This window comes from Balearica regulorum, chromosome 6, assembly GCF_011004875.1.
Source record: "Balearica regulorum gibbericeps isolate bBalReg1 chromosome 6, bBalReg1.pri, whole genome shotgun sequence".
NCBI classification, from domain to species: domain Eukaryota; kingdom Metazoa; phylum Chordata; class Aves; order Gruiformes; family Gruidae; genus Balearica; species Balearica regulorum.
In genome coordinates this window covers 3,788,352-3,794,351 of record NC_046189.1, presented here as the reverse complement: position 1 = coordinate 3,794,351, position 6,000 = coordinate 3,788,352, and the positions used below count along the sequence as shown (strand labels likewise).

Here is a 6,000-nt window from a genome sequence, read left to right as displayed (position 1 = left end):
TTTTTTTTTTTTTTTTTTTTTTTTTAAAAAAAGAATAATTATAACCCAGCAAATGCTTCTGGAGTTAAAGGGGAAATCATCTCCCATAAGTCTGTCTGGAATGACTCAGCTCTGCTTTGGGGATCTCCAGTGCAGAAATGAGGATATGAATGTGTTTCTCAGCCATTTCTTGAGGGATAGCTGCTTCCCTCATGGCCCCATGGGTCCTTGCTCACCGCCAGTATCCCTCCACCCTGGATGAGGGCCACACTCGGCCCTCAGGGATGGGTGGGAGAAGCAAGAGTGTGTAGGAGCTGTGTACGTGCTCATGTGTTAGTACAGTGAAGGACGTACGATCTGGGGCCAGCTATCATGGCATCAGTAGGGCACGGTGGCCCCATCTTCATGGGCAACCATCCCAAAGGCTCATTCCCCAGCTTGGCTCCTGCAACTGGAGTTGCCGGCCACGAAAAGGCTGTCCGTAGGCAGTGGATGTTGCCTATCACACGTTATCTTTGCCTTCTCCCCTTGAGCTCTGTTTTTTTGGCAGCTCTCTGCAGCAGCCGGTCACTGCAGTTTATATATGTGCGTAAAGCAGCTGGTTAGAAATGTTTGGTCAAGGGGTTTTTTTTCCTCTCCTCCATGAAAAATGACTTTTAGACAAACTACTTCCCATGGAGAAATTTCCTTTTGCATGGACATTCCTGGAGGAGGAGGGGATGCCCCAAACACTGAATTGCCTCTGGAGGATGCAAACATCTGACGATGCTTAAACGGAGGAAAAAACCCCCAAACACGTCCATTTTCACTGGACTTGATTGCTTGAGCGTGTTTTCTCACAGCAATTATGTATGATTAACTGTAAGCAGTTTCCATGACTGATAAGTCCTTTTCTAAGGGCCTGCTCTGCACTGGCTGCTCAGGGCATGAATTCCCAGTGCTGTCATCCCTGCCCCTTCCCAAGCCTTAAATTCCTCTTGGAGAATAGCATCCGAGGGGATTGTCCACATCAAGCTGGATTTATAGGAAGCAGGCAAGAAAGGAAGGGGAATATTTTCACATTCTTTTGAAACATACGTTGGAAAATTTCCCTAGGAAAGAAAAGTGCTTACGCAGCTTTAGTTACTGTACATGTGCTTTGGATTGTGTGAAACCCTATCTGCTTTTTCTCAGCAGAGTCCTGATCCCCACATGAGAGAGGCAGACAGACAGGCAGACCGGCAGACCCGGCGACGGTGACTTGCTGCAGAGCCCCTTCAAGATCCCGCAGGCAAGCGCTGAGAAATGTCCCCACCGCCTGCATTTGTCAGTCCAGGAGGGTGGGAGGAAGAGGAGAAGATATTCCTCCTTGGGCTCAGGCCCAAAGAACTTGTGAAAGCAAAATATTCAGAGCGTAAAGTCTTTGCTAGAAAAGATGATCGTGGCTTAGAAATGCCTCAGAGTTTTTATCAGGCGATGAGTTTTAAGGGTTAGAGGGTCTGTTCCCCTGCACCATGTCTTGATGCTGCTGGTGCAGCTGGATAGTCCCTGCCCGTGGCAGAGTATGCTTCGGATGGCAAACCTGGGACAAAACCCTAACAGCATATATGTACAGGAGGGCAGGGAAGGACTGCTCAAACACTTAGAGCTCGGCCTGATTAGTGTCAGGTCTCCAGTACTGCTCTGTCCTATGTCTTGAAGCCCTCACCTCCTGTCCAGAAGGTTTTGGGGCTAAATGCTCAGATGGCTTTGTTTGCCTTTCCTGGAAACGAGGAGATTCTCTCCTCTTCTGTGCACATGTGTGTCTCGGAAAAGAGTCTGGGGAAAGAGATGATTGTGGGCATATGTGTGTATGTGTGTGGGCAGCCACGCTACCTCTGTAGACGCCAGCAAAAATGACATTTTTTTGTTACTCCTGGCAGGATCCAAGGGTGAAGGCACCTGTGAGAGTACAGAAAAGCCCCTTCATGCCGTAATGGAGATGTGGTGCTGGAGAGTGCAAGGGGCAGCTTCCCGGAGACGACTGGGCTGGTGCTATGGTTTCTCTACTGCTGCTGCCCATGGAAATGTGCGTCCCTGCAGGGGCTTGGCGTATATGTGAGGAGGAAGAGACAGCTCCCTGAGAGCAGGTAAGGCAGGGGAAACACTGGCAATGTGAATACCACAAAAACAAAGCTGTTAATAATTACAGCCCAGTAGTGCTGCTAGCAGCCGCTGCTTTTCAGGCTGGACCCTCACCCTAACCGGGTATCTCAGGCACCCCTGGACTCATCTTGGCTGAAAGCTAGGCAGGGTCTGGCAGAACAGCAATTTGGGGGCACTTTCCAATCTCCTGAATCAGCATTTTGAAAGCTAGACATGCTGAGTTACCCACCTTCCTTTCCCCAAGGCATGTGTGTGTATCTACAGATATAAAATACACATATAGCTATGTGTTAGTACACACGCTCCCGCCTCTGTGAAATGTCAGCCAAAAAATAATTCAAAGATTGCTTGGCCTCGTTCAAATGCTGTTAGGCTTCAGAAATTACACACCCCTCCAGGAATGGGTAAGAGCTGACACAAAGCAGCAATAACCAAAAATTTCCCAGCTGTTGTGTCTGGCCTTTTGAAAACAGGAATTCCTTGGTACAGAACCTGAAACCTTACTCTTTCCATTCAGCATTGCCTGAGGGCGCTAGCGTTAAAAGGATGTATAAGAAAGGATTTATTGTCAGCAAGGTGCTTGTAGCAACAACATTATTTTTTTAAAGACCTGAGTATAGACGGACATTAGGAGGATGGGGGGTAGCCATTGCTAGGTCTGTTTTTCTTCCCAAGACTGTCTGCACAGAGAGCTACTTGCAAGAAACACATTATGCTCCAGAGTGCAATGGCCCTACAATACTTGCAGAGACAGCTCACAGCTCTTCGTGGTTTAGTCAAGTTGGCTGCAGTCAGGGCTAGAGGGACTTGAAGCAGAACAGGATCATCTCAGGAGCACACCGTGGGATAACAAGGTATGATATTCTGCTTGGCCTGTTGTACCTGAGTTTTCTCCAGGGACCTCAAGGGCTGGGGGAACACACACCACAGATGAATGCAGGAATAGTCTGCGATTCCCTTAGCTGCTGTCAGAGTATGTGTAGATTATTCCTAGAAATTCAGGGAAGGGTGGGAAGCAAGTTTTACCAAGACCTGGATCAAGAGTGGAAGCTGCATCTCCTGGTGCACAGGAGCTGAGGCAGATAGCATCCCCGTGAGAACATCCCTGGCCAGGGCCACAGGAGCTTTCTGGCAACAGGAAGGAGCTTTAAAATGCTCCACCAACCCCCACTCTGCCTTCCATAGGCCTTTGGTACATGACTTGATGGATTAAAGCTTCAAGTAAAACACTCAAAAGCCCAAAATACTATTGCAGTATACGTGGTGTATCTCACCTTGAGAATATAGAAGCCCACAGCTTTTAAGCCAGCACACATTTCCTCTAGCTTATAACACTACTGCAGCTATTCCCAGGGCAGTAAAAACCTACTGTTCTTTGATGTGGACGTTTCCCCTTCATGGCTTGTGACATGTCTCTAGCTCAAAAGGTTGTTGGTAATGTGTCTTCAGTTGCATAAGGAATGCTGCACAGATTTATGCTAAATGTCGTGCTTCCTCTGACAAAAGCAAATCTGTGGGAGCTCAGAGTTTTCCTCCTTCAAGCCTCCCCCCAGGCCATCCACATCTTCCCTCCATCTGAGGATACAAACATGCAGCTATTTCAGTGCAGACTCCCATTGTTCGCAGAGTGCTTTGATGATAGAATCCAAACTTTGTACTTGAAGTACTTAATTGGGTACCAGCACAAACTCTGATTTACAGCAGTATATATAGCCGTGTTCTACATTTTATTAATGCTGTGTGCACAATCATGCCACTGAAGTCAGCTCCTTTCAGTCAGAACTCGAGACATGAGGCTGATTATTGGGATCTGGGCATTGTGATAAAATTTTGAATAATCAGAATCTCAAACAGTGGGAAATCACAACTCAATCATCACTCAGTTCTTCAGAGTGTTACTTTTAAAGGTTTCTTTCAATATATAGATGCATGAAACAAAATCTGGTGCAAAACACTTAGACTTGGTGAGCATTTTAGTATGAGATAAGTGTCAAAACTGACCTAGATGGAAATGTGAAAAAGACAAGTCATGATTTCTCTCATGGCTTTAACAACGATTAGTTTGAGTTTTTAGTAACAAATGCTGCAAATACAAAATCCTGGAAGAGAGGGTTGAAAAGTCCCTGGTGCTTATTTTGGCTCTAAGAAACCTGGATTTTTTGAAGTGAAGAACATCTGCAGCTCCTGTTGATTTCAGAAGCAGCACACTACCTCCAGGATTTGAACAACATACGGTGGAAATAGTTAAACATGAATCATTCATTACATAAGTCAGCACTAAGAAAATGATCTCATATTTATTTATGTCCTATCCGAATTTGTACTCATTTCCTCTGTGAAAGGTAATACAGGTAGTAAGTTCTTCAGTATCCCTGTGACCATGTTTCTCTGTACCTTACAACTATTGCACTGGCCAGCCTTCAGCTTTGTCCTTGCAGTAGGGAAGCTGAAGACCTGGGGTCATCCTTACATCAGTGAAGTTAATCTGTAAGTGGAATATAAAGAGCTAATCCAATTAACAGTAAAAACTAATCAATTGGCACATGCTATTAACAAGTCCATCAAATGCATAAGGTGCCTTTAACCAAGGATTAAAATCTTCTCCATCACTTACTGTCGTTTTGTTTCGAACCATTAGTAATTCATACCTATAGCATGTGTACAATGTCCAATACTCATTTCTTGTTTAGCCATCCAGGGATTCATCATGGAGCTAGGAAGAAAGATTCAGTAGTATATCCAATTCTAGGAGTAGTTTTTTCAGATTTTTAAGTTGATCAGTATTTCCAGTAACTGGTAGAGCTGTGTAAGTGGAGACACAGTTGGTAGTATTATAATTATAGTTATATTCCATGATGTTTTATTTAAATTGACTTTATTTCTTCTCCAGTCTAAGTAATGTTGCTATGTTATTTTTATGATGTAGTCCTGTGGTTTCTAAACTAAGGCCCACAGAATCCTGCAGGCTGACTGTCACAGAGCTGGTCCATGGGTTACACCAAGCTGGAGATTCAAAGAGGGCCCCCGCCAGCTGAGATGAAGCTTTATGTCTCACTGCAACAGGGCTTGGCACGTTAAATGTGCACCCTGGCATGCGATGGGACCTGTTGCTGCTTAGTAGTTCCACACACGCACCAAAATTAAAACAGATTTGGGAACCACTTACCTACTACATTCTTGTTCTCAAAGGGGTATGGCTTTGTCAGTATTTTACAAAGAATTAAGTCTAAGGCATGACCCTGGAGAAAGAAGTATTTAATTGGTTCAGAAAGAGCTAAAACCTGCTCCCATAGCAATCAAAGGAGGTTTTGCCATTGTTTTATGGAGTTGGAAGAGATTCAGAGCATCCCGTGATGGCTGCTTTGGGTTATGGGAGTTATGATTATGGTTTCTATTGCTGTTCTTTGAGTCACAGCTTGCTCCAGGTGCATAAAATTCAAAAAACTAAGGTTTTGGTGCATGAAATAGAGACAGGCTGGGGAAATGGAGGGGCATGGGATGGGGACTCCAGGTGCAATTTCAGCCCATGGGCTGGAAGGGATATGTGGCATCTTTCATTTCCCCCACTGTGGAGCTAATCTGAAATTCTGGAAAGATCTTCCCGCTATAAAAGAACTTGTACTTACTACACTGTCCTGGTTTTGGTGGGATAGAGTTAATTTTCTTCCCAGCAGCTGGTATAGTGCTGTGTTTTGGATTTAGGATGAGAATAATGTTGATAACACACTGATATTTTAGTGGTTGCCAAGCAGTCAGGGACTTCTCAGCTTCTCATACTGCCCTGCCAAGGAAAGTCGAGGGGAGCCCGAGAAGCTGGGAGGGGACACAACCAGGACAGCTGACCCAAAATGGCCAGAGGGATACTCCATACCATATGACACCATGCTCTGTATATCA

The 6,000-nt window shown here is 45.1% G+C and overlaps 1 long non-coding RNA gene across 2 annotated transcripts in view; it reads left to right on the top strand.

The window, feature by feature from the left end:
* Window positions 1–1,883: 1,883 nt before the first annotated feature.
* LOC142602314 (uncharacterized) overlaps window positions 1,884–6,000 on the top strand; it is a 69,669-nt gene continuing 65,552 nt past the window's right edge. For both annotated transcript variants that reach the window (XR_012836007.1, XR_012836006.1), the window contains exon 1: window positions 1,884–2,087. This is a non-coding gene — a long non-coding RNA (uncharacterized LOC142602314). The remainder of the gene's footprint in view (window positions 2,088–6,000) is intronic.